The sequence below is a fragment of the Thunnus albacares genome, chromosome 14 (assembly GCF_914725855.1).
Source record: "Thunnus albacares chromosome 14, fThuAlb1.1, whole genome shotgun sequence".
Lineage (NCBI taxonomy): Eukaryota > Metazoa > Chordata > Actinopteri > Scombriformes > Scombridae > Thunnus > Thunnus albacares.
The window spans coordinates 3,917,427-3,933,556 of NC_058119.1; the positions used below are offsets into that span (position 1 = coordinate 3,917,427).

The 16,130-nt window shown below is 40.5% G+C and overlaps 1 long non-coding RNA gene across 4 annotated transcripts in view; it reads left to right on the plus strand.

Annotated features, from left to right (window-relative positions):
• The first annotated feature begins 14,601 nt into the window (after positions 1-14,601).
• The window catches only part of LOC122997028, a 167,485-nt gene continuing 165,956 nt past the window's right edge, over positions 14,602-16,130 (plus strand). Inside the window, exon 1 of one of the 4 annotated variants that reach the window (XR_006407136.1) lies at positions 14,602-15,508. This is a non-coding gene — a long non-coding RNA (uncharacterized LOC122997028). The remainder of the gene's footprint in view (positions 15,509-16,130) is intronic. The other 3 variants (XR_006407133.1, XR_006407135.1, XR_006407134.1) reach the window with 3 other exon arrangements.

Genomic DNA, 16,130 nt, shown 5'->3' on the forward strand with positions numbered 1-16,130 from the left:
AAAGCTATCTGACATGTTTTTTTAAAAAATACAAATAATTTTAAAATATTTGTAAGAAATAAATATTCATACAAACCCACTATTTGTGCTTTGCCGAATAACGTAATCAGATTGGACTCCACCCCTTGTCTCAAGGTAAAATGTATTTATTCTCTCTGAGCACAGAAAGAAAGAAAGAAAGAAAAGAAGACTGACTGAAGGAGAATGCCACTAATAGGACAGAAATAATCAACAGCAGCGCCTGAAGAAAGCCGCCGTACATGCATGTTCATATGTTAGAGGGCTGTGGCCAGTCAGCCACATAATAGAACAATCACTCTGTCACTCATCCTCTGCTATTCCTGTGGCTGCTACTCTGTTTAAAAATTACAAAAAAAAATCCTGTGTTTTATCCTCTTTTGTCCTTTGTCTCCTCCTGTCATTTTCCTCTTCCTCTTCTGTCCTGCTCTTTGTTTCCTCTGTTCCTCTTTCAGATCTGTCCTTGGTCACCGTCTCCCATTATTCCTTCATCATGATGCATTGTATGTCTTTGGCAACCAACTATTTTAACGCGTCTTCGTCACTCCCAAGCACATTTTGTCCTGTGAACACCTAGATGAAAAGAAACTGCTTTGATATGTCAAAATAAATCGCATTGGCAGGGATGAAACAGATCAACTATTGTGTCTTTGTGAAATTATTTCAGTAGATATGAGCAGGTTTGGAGGCTATGGGGGCATGAAACTTTTCATGCATGTAAAGAACCGTGTCAAATTTCAGTTCAGGATTTGAGAAAAGGAAAAAAAAAATCTGCAATTAGACAGCAGTGATGAGTGAGCTGGGAGGCCGCTGCAGCCGGCTGGTGCTCTGTGGACAGAAACAAAGCAGTGGTTTCACTATTATTCACACATGCACAGAGACATCCAACCTTTCCATCTGATTATGCTGGAAAAAAACAGGAAGATACTAAACAATGTGAACAGCTACAATTTTCAACTCTTTTTAGATTTACTCCTCAATTTTTTTTTAAAATCATATTTAGTCAACTTCTTTCTTAATTTAGTCAAATTTTTGATCTAGATTTTGATCTAGTTTTTTAAAAAAAATATTAGTCATCAATAAATTAGTTGGAAAAAAACCTGAAAAAATGATGAGGTGTAATGTGAAAGGCATCACTGGTAATGACATTAACTCTGCTGTCGAGCCTTTTAGCATCTTTCAGCTCATTGTTTTGGTGTTGATGGTTTTGCTTCACTCGCTGCTCTCATCAGTGTCTCCGGACGCAGTGGATATTTTTCTCCGGAGTAGATGGAGACTAACACAGTGCTAAAGTGACTTGCACATTATGCAGTATTGGACCTGCACATTCATTGGGCTGTCAGAAACATGACACTAAATGAATGCTAATGTTGTTCCTTGTCTGCACGTGTAAATAGTGCCACATCATCTTTATATATCACTGATGTGTTTTGAAATGATTGCCAACAGAGGCCATACTGCTTTAGTCTTAAAGAGCTGTGTTAAAAATTGTTCACAAAATGTAAGTGCATCTAGACATGCAGAATGTTCTGATTAGTACATTTATATCAGGTAATACCAACATACAGTATGAATAGGAAAGGCTACTAAGATCTAAGAAAGCATTACAAATAAGTAGAAATAGTCTCACACCTGAAACTACACTATTCAAACAAGTGCAGCCATCAGATGAAGTGAACAGTACAAGTGCAACAAGATCTAAAGACTTTAACAATCAGCAGTTTTCTGGAGGTGATTTTTTTTAAAGCACTAACAACTTAATAGTTTTTTTTCTCCCTGCAAACTGCATTTAGTGTTACTGAATAAAATGATGATGTAACTGAGAGGATGACCCAGGCATGCTGGGAGAGAAGTCACACATTAATATGTTTATGATTGTGTCTCCTCTTCGATCTTCAACAAAAATATACAGAGATTCTGTTAAAGTCTGTGTTTTGAAATTCCTTTTTTTCAACTCTGTATTTGTCAGTAATGTTATTAAGTGTATTTAAAGTGTGCTTTGTCTTGTCAATGTTTCATTTTTGTCATTAACAGTCATTAACAAATATATTCAGTCACACTTGTGATTATATTACACCCAGTATCACCTGCATAACAGGAACATACTGTACAAAAAAAACACCTTATTTCCCTTCATGTTGTGATCTCAGTGAATGCAAAGTGGCCTGCACAGAGCATCCAACCGGGTAGTTGAAAAAAAAAAAAAAAAAAGCTCCCTTTTGTTTTATGCATTCCTGTATTTTTTCCATAAGTATACCTCCTTACTCTGGTGGCATATTTTCAATCATTATTAGAATGCCGGCAGCTCAAGGCTCACAGGCTTTAACCTCTGGTATGTTTGGTGTGTGATAAAAGGTGAAAGCACATCAATCTTTATTGTCTGGCCCGCACACTGTAATTGCATTCAATAGTCCACTGATTCTCTTGTCTGTGCTAATGTTGGGGAGCAGAGAGGAGCCAGATGCTCTGACTGCATCACACATACACATGCAGATAGACACACAGGTGTGTAAACATACAGTTCGAGCTTTTATACTAAAAAAAAAAAACCCCACACAAGAGTGCTCATACTGGAAAATTCACCAGGAATATGCACAGAAACACACACACACACACACATATGACACACACATAGCCAGCGCCACTTGGCCTCTCGTTGATAAATTGTTGACAGTATAGATTGTGAGCAGCTGTGCGTCCGGAGTGTATATAAAAGAAGATTCATCCTCCAGTCAGATTGTTTATGTGTAGGTGAATGTACAGTGTATATGTGTGAATGTGTGTATGTGTGTGCCGGTGATGTCACCGCTAGGCCAGGTCATGTATTATTCAAATTTAAGCAAGCCAAAGGAGGGAAGAGAGGAGGGGCGGAAGGGCTGGAGGAGTGCCAAACACTCGATTGGATCTCAATGAATAGTAAAGAGGCTGACGGAGGAAAGAAGAGAGAGAGACAGAGAGAGAGAGAGAGAGAGAGAGCAGGGGGTGGAGGAACCAGGAGAGTGTGGGGAGAGAGACAATCAGCATGAGTGAGGAGGCAAGAAAGCGAGAGAGAGAGAGAGAGAGAGAGAGTGGAGGAAAGAGAGAAAAAAAAAGACGTATATAACAGAGAAGAAGGACTTATTTGGATAGCCTCTTGTAATACTTCATCCGCACTCTTAATGAAATCCAACTGCTGCCTTTCCTTTTGTTATTGTACATAAGCTGGCGGAGTTTACCAGAGTCTGAAGTGTGTTTGTGAGCTTTTGTTTGTGCATATGCCTGCGTGTGACGTGCGTGCGCGAGTGGTTTGATTCCATATTACCCATCCTCGCAGAGCACCTTTAAGTCAGGTGGCGGTGAATATTGCAGCGCCTCACACTGTGGGCAGCCTCGATAAGATACCTGTAGACACGCCGAGCTCCAGGTAATAGACTTAGGCTTCTTGTCATATCCACACAGAGCGCACAAAGCCTCCAACCCCGAGGATCAAGCCAGATGAAAAGCTGGCCTTTGATATTGGTTATGCCAAGACCACTCTTACATTATTTTGTTGAATTGGAATGGCACATATATATATATATTTATATACACATGATTGTTGTCCTGTCTCTCCTGGCGATCTGGCAGGATTTGTGGAAGGAAATTCACAACTGTGGGTTACATGTTTGAGGTTGTTTTGTTTTTTTTGCAGTTACAATGCACTCGTGGGTTATATATGCTGTTAATTAATGCTTTCAGTGGTGCTGTTTTTGTTGCACTTTTAAGTGGGCCAAGGCTAACAGGCTAACTAGCATCAAATCCCTGTTGGATTGGATGTAACTGAGGCTCGGGTTCGTCCTCCAACCTGCTGCAGTCATACATTAGAGGTTGATTATCTTTTAGCCGGCGAGGCGAACAGTCTTGGCACAGATCTTCTGGATTTATCATAAGATCATGATCACGCAGCGCTACGTCCACTCTTTATAATGTTGTTTACAGCCATGACTTCTTTGTTTGACTGTTTGTGTGTGCATACATTTGCATGTTGCATATATACACACACATGCATACACTTTCACACATACACTCAGAGCCAGTGGGGCATGCAGCTTGCACACTACATACAGTAATACATTGCTGAATATCAAAGGAAATTACCCTTCACCTCGGTGCATGGATCTTAGCGAGTTCCTTAACCAGAGGAATGGGCTTTGAACCAGGCAGATTCCCCCAGGGCCCTTATCCCGGCCCCTCCCCAGAACGCCGCGCCGGATAAGGGCCGTAATTCCCACTTTTAGGTTTCCATTAATCTGATCCTGACACAGGGGAGACGGGCTGCTTTGCATATCGCCTTCCCAAGATGGAGGGCTATTTACATGATCGCCTCCAGATTGAATATGATCAGTAGCCCACCTCCTCCGCCGTCCTCTGCTGCTGAGACGGAAAAATGCAGATTTTTCAGCGAGTATTTGCTGCATTATCATGGATGAAATATTATTCACTCAGGTATATTCACTATAGCGTTTCAATACGTCTCAAGTTAGACTTGATGGATACGTGTTGCGGATATTACAGCTGGGCGCTTGATTCCCTTGACGAAGGCCAAATTTCTTTTATGAATGTGACAGCAGAGATGGATAGATCGACCCATTTATCATCGCTCACTGATAGTGCTAATGTGAAGAGAACTACCTCCCCCCCCCCCCGCCCCCCTTTAACAAATGTGAGGAACACCAGTGAACAGTGCTCCATTTGAAACCATGAAGGCAAACCCCCATGTAAATGTATCTGTAATGAACGGCGCGTACAGGAGGTGCATTATTCTCTTTCTGCTACATTTATTTCTGAATATCAAATGAATATGATAAATGTGGAGCGAGGGGGCGGCGGCGGGGGAAGCAAAGTAAGCCGAGGATATGAGATGAGTGATATTGTTATTACACCACCGACGATGAGCAGCAGAAGTTGAGACAGTGTGAGACTGTAGCGTAGGGGGCAAACACATACACACACACACACTCCACCCCGATCTCTTTCCCCCCTTCTCTTACACACACTCTTTCTCGCTCTTTCCCATGCAAACACGCCGTCTCCTTGTCTGTCCGTCATTACCCATCCCTTGAACTACCTTCATTGTGTTTTTTTTTTTTTTTTTTCTATTTCCAGCACATCAAGCCGAGACACAATTCCACACTCATGTGAGTCCCAGTTGTGAGCTGATACGCAGCGAGACGACAACAATGAGATGTGAAAAAATAGAGTATGACCGTACAAACACCACCGCTGTTTAGTGTGATGAAAGAGCAAATCCTCACTCGCGTGGCGTAGGTGAAATATTGTGCATGTTCCTGTCTGTTACTTCAAAGTATTTCCACTCGGCCATCTGGGCAGGAAACTAGTAGGTGGCTGTAATCAAACCAAAGGTGCTGCAGTTATTTGTCTGATTAGGTTGTTTTTTTTTTTTTCTCTTTTCCAGTGATATTATTGCAACCTCACTTCTGTTGTGGATAACATGCGACTTGTGAACCGCCGTCCAACTCCATAATCACCCACCCAGAATTTGCACGTGGTGCTAATTGTCAGTTCGACACACACTTCATGTAAACAGTGTGATAGAAACCCATCATACGTCCTCCGTCACTTTGTCTCAGGCTGTTCGGGCGCAGGGAAAACATTCGAGCCTCCCCTAAGTGCATTTCATGCTTTTAATTGACACCATTGCATGTTAATTCGAAGCATGTCACGGATGTGTCACACCAGTAAGCCGCCAGTGTCCAACCTCATGTAATGTCGAATTACATTCCTGCTGCTCATCGCCGTGACAATAGATAAGCTTCTCCTAGGCAACGCCAAGCGGTTCAAACAGTCATGTGTAGCCGAGGTGTTTTTTTTTTTTTTGTTCTTGCTCGCTGTCCTCCTCACTTAGGAGATGGCCAACGAACCGGCTGCATATTGTTGTTGTTTTTAAATCAATTTTCCTGCCTGTGATCACTTTCTATGTCTGTGTGTGAGTCAGATTTTTTCCTCTCTAGTGCTACGTCATGTATATGGTTGACTTAGACCTTGGAATAAAAGACCTTAAAATTACATCTGCCAAGGCAAACTTCTGTGCCTACACTCTTAAAAAAAAGGTTCTTTATAGTACCAGAAAGTTGTACTCTTAAAAGTTGCACTCTTAAAGGTGCCCCGTGAAGTTTTTGACCATTCATAGCATTATGGAGCTATGTTTTTACTTGTGGGCCCCAGTTTTGTTTGTATGTGCCATCTATCACGTTATTCCTTTCAGCTAAAGGTGGTGGTAATGTGCCAAAAAAACACAGCAATACACCAGCAAAGGCAGAGAAGAAGACTTCTATCAAGTAAGAAATGCTTTCAACATGTGTGTTAGGACTCAAGGATGCACACAATGAGTTTGAATTGAGTAACACTTCATATAAATATAACTTGTCTTTGTTTATAAGACAACTCCACTGGGCATCTTTAACCCCTTTTGGGGCTTTGCAACACAATTCAGACGTGTTACCTACGGCATCGAGATTCTTAAATGCGTTTACATGACCTTTACCTCAGCAGAACCATTCAAGATAATTGAAGTCATGGGCATGCATAGATACTTTCAGAAAAATGGGTGAAAAAAATTGGCTCTGAAAAAGCATGGAAGGCATGAAAATGTGTGAAAAATATTCTGGAATTCCTTATTATTTTCTGTTAGGGCTCTCGGAGCAGAGCAAGCCAATGCAAGGTCCATGGCAGACTGGGCACTCGGGGGGAGAGTACAGCAGCATACATCTGTCACAACGGTGTTTCTTGTCCGCACACAGACACAGGCAGTGTGAGGACAAGAAAAAAAAAAAATTTGATGTGCCATTTAAAAAGGGCACCCAAGACAAAGCTGAGCATGCCACTGGTTCAAATGCTGCAACCAGCAGAATTAAAATAGCCTTTAAGAACAAACTGAGTTAATTATTAGGGCTTACCTATTTAGTTTTATTTAAAGAAATATAAAGTTTTATTAAGCCACTTCTTTATGAACTACTAATGCTACCCTGACAACAGCTGAGTCAGTCTGTGTGGTGGAGCAGAGCTTTTGCACACAGAGTGTACGCTGACGTGTTAGCATACAGTGATGACAGGACCTTGCATACAGTATGAGGAGACACAAAGATGCATTTGCTACATTCCAGACATGAAGGTGCAGCTCTAAAACAGTCTAAGTTAAGCTCAAATGACACTCTCTGTGTCCATGATGTAAAATTTGTCATTTACATGTACTATACACACTGACACACGTGTGAAGATGTCCACCTATACAGACACCTGTGTAGTATAAACAGAAACCACATGCATGTCCGCCACACTGTCCATGTCCATGCAGTGAGTCTGTCCCTTCAAGAGTCATTTCAGCTTGGTATTACACAGAACCATCACACAACATTACCATCTACATATTTACATGTTTAAAAGGCCACTCCAGTAATTAAGTCTTGCTCTTTTATAGAGTTGAATGAGGCCAAGATATTCTGACCTCCAGTCCCTAGTAAGGGTCAAACTCCAAAAACACTGGATCCTACACTTCCCATGATGCAGCTCACTTGATTGTTTTTTTTAGAACCAATATATGTAAACTCCCAGGTTTTTAAACTCCACAACCCCAGGTAGTAACACAACCTTTACAAACTGTTACAAATTTGAAGTCTACATGCCCAATCCAAGATAACTCTGATGACATCATCAGGGTCATTTTCTCAGACTTGACTAAGCTCCTGCTGAGCTACAGAAACATTATATAACTCTTTTAGTAAATCGACTTTGACATGTAAAATCAGTGGAGTGACCCTTCATGTTTGAGGTTCAGCTTTGTATGAACTCACATTTATCAGAACACGTGTGGCAAAGGGTTAAACATTTGAAATGTAAAGTCAAACTTTATGTTGATATTACTCAGTTCTAGCTAACTAGCTAACATCGCTAGATATGGTAGGCTATGTATATACTGTATGTTTCTCACTGGTTTTACTGGATCATTAATAAATGAAGAGAGAAGATGACATTGCATGCTGTGAATCCTCATTTTAAACAATGTATGATAGATTTCACTCTGTACATTTACATTCACTATGGATTTATGACAAATTAAGGAATATTTGAAGAGATGTGTGGACAAAGAAATAATTGTATAAATGATAATCTACACGTTGAAAAAAGATGATTACAGAGTTATGATTTGAAGATGATACAAACAGACGAGGAGGAGGATAAACATTAGCTACACATTCCCAACATGAAAACATCTGATGGATGCATAATAATAAACTACAAGATTGCTTGTTCGTGAAGGCGCTACTACCTGTTGATCAGTAAGCTCTTTCAAATCTGCTGAAAATTAGCAGTGGATATACTTTTTAGAAAAACACTTCCATCTGACTGTTTGATACTGCCACTTGTTATCAAGGTCACACAATATGCTGTCTTGATCTCATTTGCACCATTTTACAGTCCCAAGTGGATCAAGACACATTAAATATGGCCGCTGCAAAATGGCTGCAAGATGGGAGCTGTGAAAGCGGATGATTGGCTTCGACGCCTCGTGGCCTGTGTGTCTCACACTGCTGTATCCAGTCGAAGAGCAATAGCACTGGCCCCAAGAATAGCTCCAAATTATTCATAGCGAGGTATGACAAGCTCTGGTGAAAAATATGACTGTGTCTGAGTCCATTGCTGCAGGCCTGGGGAAGAGATTAAATATAAAGCTGTTAGCCAGTAATACACTATTAAAGGATGGAAACCTCTTGCTGGTCAGCAACTCTGTGACACAGGGACAACATCTTAGGAATTTTAAATGTATGGCCATTGCACACCTTTATTATAATATAACATTAGAATAAGATGGAGAGAGATACTAAAGAAATGCCTGTAAGCCACACTGTGTAACTCCAAACAAGAAGTAATCAAAGAGACACTTTAAAACTCAAAATTAAGACATGTACTTAAAAGAAAGCTCAAATGGCATTATGAGCAAAGAAATACAAAACTCCTTAACATTCTGTGTCATACACTATCTGATTTTTGTGCTTTTTATTTGTAATTTCTTGATAAGTGAGAATATTTTAGAAATAAGTAGAACCTAACTGATAGTGGAATTTTAAAGCTATTAACAGTTTAAAAAGTCTTAAAATGATATACAAGCTAACATTTGGTTTTTTTTTTCTAAAGCTGCACTTCATTATTTTTTGTATTAACAGTGAATCAAATCACTATGTATAATATGAAAGGTATTGCTCATAGTAATGAACACACAGAAAATTATTACCAACTCTGCAGTTCCCTTTTAACCACTTTTAGCTAATTGTTTTGGTTTTCCGTACACTACCTGCCCAGCACCAAACAGCAGACAAAGTTAGCAACTAGCTGTTAACTTAGTGGAGCATTTAGCATTTAAAGAGACAGATATTTTTCTCAGGAATTTGTGGAAACCAAAAGGTCATCAGATGGCCAGACTCCAAAAGAATAATGTTGCATCATGTCTGCTGGATGTGTAAATAGGGAGCTGTTTGCTAACACGTTAGCCATAACAACTGAATAATGTTCAGTCTTCAGCTTGTTCTGCTTCCCTCAGGTGGCAAAAAATTATAATGCAGCTTTAACATAAACACATAACACACTATACAGAAAAACATGTAATAAGGATCCCTGAAATTCCGTTTTAAAGACTTGTTACCAAGTTATGTATTGAGCAATTGAGCAACATATATTTATATATACAATACATGGTAAATGGTAAATGGACTGTACTTGTATAGCGCCTTTCTAGTCTTCCAACCACTCAAAGCGCTTTTTACACTACGAATCACATTCACCCATTCACACACATTCATATGCTGAATGGGTACAGGGGCTACCATGCAAGGTCCCAACCTGCCCATCAGAGGAGGCTAAGCATTCACACACATTCATACACTGATGGCACAGCCATCAGGAGCAATTTTGGGGTTAAGTATCTTGCCCAAGGACACATCGGCATGTGGACTGGAGGAGCCGGGAATCGAACCGCCGATCTTCCAATTAGTGGACGACCCGCTCTACCTCCTGAGCCACAGCCGCCCATACAATATACATACAATATATACAATGAAAAGCTTTGAAAAGCTAAGTAAATAAAAATTTTAAAATACACTATTAATTTTAGTTGGGCTCTAGAAATAAGTTAAGTTTAACTAATTTCCAGACAGCTACAACTAGTTGGAGCCTAGTGTCTGGCTCAAGGCAGATATAAACCTACCAGGTACCCACTACTGTGTTTCCCATCATTCTGCACCCTGCTCCATACGGTACGTGGTATTATACAGTGTTGTGGTGATGAACTTGCTTCATTGGCCATGATGACTGAGCGATGTGATTGATAAATGTGCCTTTTTGTGCTACACATACTGTACACATTTTAGTGTCTGATCTTTTTGAGTTATGGAAGCTGCATGTCTACACTGAGAAAAAAGTCACTATTTAGCAGTGGTGGAAAAGGTATACAGAGCCTTTACTTATGCAAAAGTAATAATATACCAATGTCAAAATAAATTCTTATGTACAGTACCAGTCAAAGGTTCTCACACACCTTTCCATTCTCTTGAATGAGAAAGTGTGTCCAAACTTTTGACTGCTAGTATTAGTAAAAGTACAGGAGTATTATAAGAACAATTAAAGTACTATAGAGCAGACCATAGTCTTATAGTCATAGTCTTATATATAAATTACATTTGGATCATTGTTACTGATGTACTAATGTGTTAGTAGCATTTTACCATTGCAACCAGTCAAGCTGGAGCTAATCATAACTACTTGATGTACTGTTGGGCAGTTCAATCCCTAACAGTGCCAAACTCATAATCTTATAATTTATGATTGAAGCTATAACCGTAGTTTCTTAAAACAAATGAATATATGTGTGTGATAAAACTATTTCAGTTTAATTTAAATAAACCTGTCTTGTTTGTATTGTTTGCATCTTGAAGCAAGATGCACTAGCATTGTGAAAAATGAAGCTTGATTTTAGAAAATATTGAACCAAACTGATTTGCACTGAAAACAGTTTGGATTCTTACTGCACTGTTAGACTTTTTCTCGTTTAATTACAGGCAACAAGGACTTAATAAGATGGAATTTTGCAATGAACAAATGCATCCCATTTCAGAAGGTAATCTTATGTTTTGTATGAAAAATATTATAACAACTAAAGCTCCAAATGTAGTGGAATATTTCTATTTGAAATGCATTGGAGTAAAAGTATAAAGTAGTAAAAATTATAAATATTCAAGTAAAGAACCTCAAAATTGAAGTTAAATACAACACTTGAGTAAATGTACTTAGTTACATTCCAACACTGGTATATAGGACCCTGGCTTCCTGGTGGAAAAGCAACACTGCAAGTATTATATTATTGCAAGAAAGAACATAAGCAGGTAAGGAGACAGACTTAATAAATGTCACCACAAATGACTAGAAACTGCAAACGAGAAGGTCAAAGGTCAGAGCCAAAGTAACCAGGGAGAGAACTACAACGACAGACAGAAGCAAGCTTTTTTTAAAATCACCCTGCATCCTTTTTTTCTGGCACCTTGTTGTTGTTGTTGACACTGCTACGATCTATCAACTATCGAGTAGATTTGTGAGCAAAGTGGCAGCTTGTTATAAAGGCTGGACGGGGGGGAAAGAGCTACGATTCATCAGGCATTATGATTCTAAAGGAATTATGGTTGTGCACAAATCACCCACTTTATTTAAGCAGGGTATTTAGGAGCTTGTTTACTTCTTACTCATAAGCTTTTACCACTGTGCTACTTAAACACTGGCAGCGTGAAACTTGGGAGCATACACACACGCGGTGAGGAAGGTGCAACACAACGGCCTCGGACTCACACACACACACGCACACATACACACAGTCTTACTCTCTCATACTTGCCCACACACACGGCTCACTTTTAGCCCTCAGGCGTCGCATTTGAGAGTTTAATTTACTTGATTAAATCATATTTGCATATGGAAATTGTTTGAAAATGATATTAATTTGTTATATTCAAAGGAGAATTACTTCCTCATATTAAAGCTAAATCAGACAAAGGCTGCGAGAGTGACAGGTGATGATATTGAACTTTTGCTCAGTGGGGGCCCGTCGGTGTAACCACGCCGCTCTCTCTCTCTCTCACACACACACACACACACACATGCAGGAACTGTACAAATTGCATGTGATCTTTCTAGGACCACGCATGTAAATCCTCCTCTTCTTCCTCCATTTCAATAAAGACGAAGGTCATTTTTACTCAGCAGCGAGCGACAGGATTTTCCTCCACCTCGTGTGTTGTGTCCAGGTGTGTGTGACTGATGTAGCTCGGTGAGGCGCCACCGTGGGACAGATCTCCTCCTGAGCCAACTTAACTTATCAGGAACACGGACCAAAAAAATCAGGCTAATTAATTAAGAACAGTATTAGAAGTAATGGGATATTATAATATAAATTGCTACATTCTGGAACCAATTTAATCCAATTACTGGAACCCCTCATGAATATAATACCTCCAAAATCACTCCGTCAGAGTCCAAAGGGAGATGTGTCTGACTACTAAGACTGAAAGAAAAGAAAAAGGAAAAAAATCTGCTCTCTTTTAACAGCGAACAGCAGTGAAGATTTAAATGGTTGAGAGGAACTGTTAATTTGAGTAATAAAACCTAATGATGATTTTTTTTCTAATTGACATTTCGACCATTTACAACCTGAGTAGGTTTTTGTTTGAGCTCCCTTGTGTTTGATAAAGAAGAATGACTGTAAAGGCTGATTGGTGCTTTTTCTCTTAATGGCCTCTACCCAGCTTTTTTTTTTTTTTTTTTTTTTTTTTTTAAGAATGTCTTAAAAGAGACAAAAGAATACAATTCACCACTAGTTAAGCGGAGTGCATTTTGGAGGAGTGGATGGGATGAATTGACATTAATAATCACAGCAACTTTAGAGGCTCAGAAATCATTTGATGAGGGACAAATCCACATTACAGCATATAAAATGATACGTGAGTGCTTTAGAGAAGATTTAGAGTTAGGTGGAAAGACTGCACCTTATGAATGGGAACAAATTGCAAAGCAGTTTAAAAGTAGAATTCCTTGTCCTCTCCCAGAACATCAAAATTTCCTTCAGTGTTTGTGATTGCCTAGAAGTGGTGAAAGAAAAGAGTAGCAATGCCACAATGTAAAAATACTACAAATACTAAAATATTACAAGAAAGAATTTTATGAAACTAGTGTATATGTTATATAAAATTTACTTAAATTATTAAGTAAAAGTACTCATATTACAAGTACATTTACATAAGGAATGTACTTAAGTAAAGTTCTGAGGTACTTGCACTTTACTTGTATGGTATTTTAGACTTTTACTCCACAACATTGAAGGAAAAGAGGAGAAAAGGGAAATGTTGTACTTTTTACTTCACAAATGTATTTGTTTAGCTATAATTACTAGTTATGTAGCAAATTAAGATTGGATGATCCTCCTATGGGCGCTCTGGTTTTCTCCCACAGTCCAAAGATATTCAGGGCATGTGAAGAGGAGAGTGTATGTGCCAGCTGGTGTAAATGTAAGTGAGACTTGAGGACTGCAGACAAGCGGAGTGACCGCCTACATGGTAGTCTGCCTACATGTGTTAGCCCTGTGATAGACCTGTCAGTGTATTATAGACTCAGTATCAACTAGATACTAACTGACTTTCAACAGCAGGTATGAAGTAGCTCAAAATTAAAATAGTCAAATTGTACTATATTCTCCTTATTGTCAATAAATCCCATGTTAAGAACAAAACCATCAATGTGTTAATCTCTAAATACTTTGACTTCTCTACTCTGTCTGGAGCACTCAGCCACAAGCCCATTCATTCCCTCTGAAGATGTAAATCTTTAAAAATAACTCATTTATATAAAGTACATTGTGCAATTAAATAAAAGCTTAAATAATTTCAACAGCAGGGCACTGTAGTTTTTAGCAAATACTCAGAGATAAAAAGTGCATTTGTTGGGGACTATTTCCAGCTTCACATCAATGCACATTTGGTGCTCCAGTGAGTGTTTCCAGCAGCAGGATGGTGTTTGTGGGATTAAATCCAAATTAACTACTGCCCAGTTGTCCAGCGCAACAGTTTGGGTCACTTTATTGTTATTGTTTGTGCTCTATGGTACACATGAATATAATATATCTACCTTTGGACACACAGTTCACTAACAAAGACCATGCCATTTGAACGGTATAAAAAGTAGTTTTATTTGGATTGTAGAGAGGGTTCAGGATTGGATGAGGAGTGTATGGTGGGCTGGATGGGGATCGTGGAGAGGGATGAAGGGGGTCGATTGCTGAGGATGAATGGGAGCTGAAGGTTGGTCAGGGTCGTGTACGGTTGGATGATGGGGCCGAGGAGAGGGATGAAGGGGGTCGATGGCGTGGGGATGACAGGGACCAAATGGAATCACAAAGAGGCTGGAGCGTCTAGGAACCCGGGGATTGAGACTCAGGGTGGGGGACATGTCTCGATGAGCTTTCTGCTTTGTCATCCCCCTGATCTAGAATAGGACAAGAAGAATTACTTATGCAGAAGTATTTACCCTAACGAGCATGTCTTTGATGGTGGGAGGAAACCGGAGTACCTGGCGGAAACCCACACGAACACGGGGAGAACATGCAAACTCCACACAGAAAGGACCTGGGACGGCCAGTGTTCGAACTCAGGACCTTCTTGCTGTGAGGCATAAGTGCTAACCACTGTGAACCACCGTGACGCCCATTGAGAGGGGAGAGAGGAGAAAAATGGGGTTGGGGGGGGGGAGGGCCGTGAGAACTGAGACAAACGGGAGAGAAGGGGGTTAGACACACTTCTGTAGGTATGCACGGATGATTGAATTAGTGAGGCACAGGTGATTGAATTTAATGAGAGAGGGGCGTGGTCTGAGAGAAAAGACGAAAAACACGACAGATCAGACAGGGAGGGGGCCGGCACAGCGGAAGATACGACCTGGCCCTGCTAGAGGGCTGAAGCAGTTGGCTGCGACGTGACGTCATCAACGTGCGACGTACAGGTGTCGCTGGCGGGGAAGCCGGAAGTAAACGGTGTGACGGCCCGGCGGCGGAAAGTAAATCGGGAGAGCGGGAGGATCTGACCTGCTGGAGAGAGGGTCGATGGAAGTAGAGTCTGCATAGAGTTGGAAAGTTTGTCTTTATCATCGTTTCGTAGGAGTGAGACGACCGTGTCCTTGAGAGCTCGCCGGAGGTTAGCAAACATCCGGTTGAAGATGCTAATCGCTTGGAAAAGAGCCACGTCCGAGTGGCCATGGCGTGGATACCTGTGGAGCGTCTGGATCCCATCTGATCAGAAGCACGGCGTCTGGAGGAGAAGGGTTCCATGTGGATGTGGTGGTGAAGGAGATATCTCGTTGGTACTGCTGGATCTAGTCGTGGGCGATATGTTGCCGAGGAACGTGGATCACGGAGCACGGGCGGGAGGTAAGCGTTTACGATGCAAGCATGTCGTAGGTCGCGTGAGAACTGAGACGAACGGGAGAGAAAGGGGTTAGACACACTTATATAGGTATGCACGGATGATTTAATTAGTAAGGCGCAGGTGATTTAATTTAGTGAGAGAGAGGGGCGTATATTAAATATTGAGTATCATCAACCTTATCCTCTAAGTACAGTTCTTGAATACACATAAGAATTGACTTAACTAGTTCCTCTCCAAAACTGTTGCTTATGTTCCTACATGTATTATCCCACTCACACCAACACTGTGACGGTGGCCTAACTCAATGCACATCAGGTGACTCACCATCGTGACCCTCTTCCTCACCTGGGTTGAAGGTGCGGTGGACGCTGCCCGGCTTTTGGTAACCAGGCACCTTTTTTGGAATGGAAACTTAATGATGATACTGACATAAACATACAATATAGGACGTCTAGGGGGGGCTTTGTGTGAGCTGAGCTGCTGCTAACGTTTGCTTAGCTTGTTTCTCTGATAACTTGAGATCCATCCGATGACTAAAATCCTTCATCCGGTTAAAACATATACTTGAAAAACACCAAGATCTAAAAAGTTTATCATAAAAATGTGACTTAAACTGAATAAAAT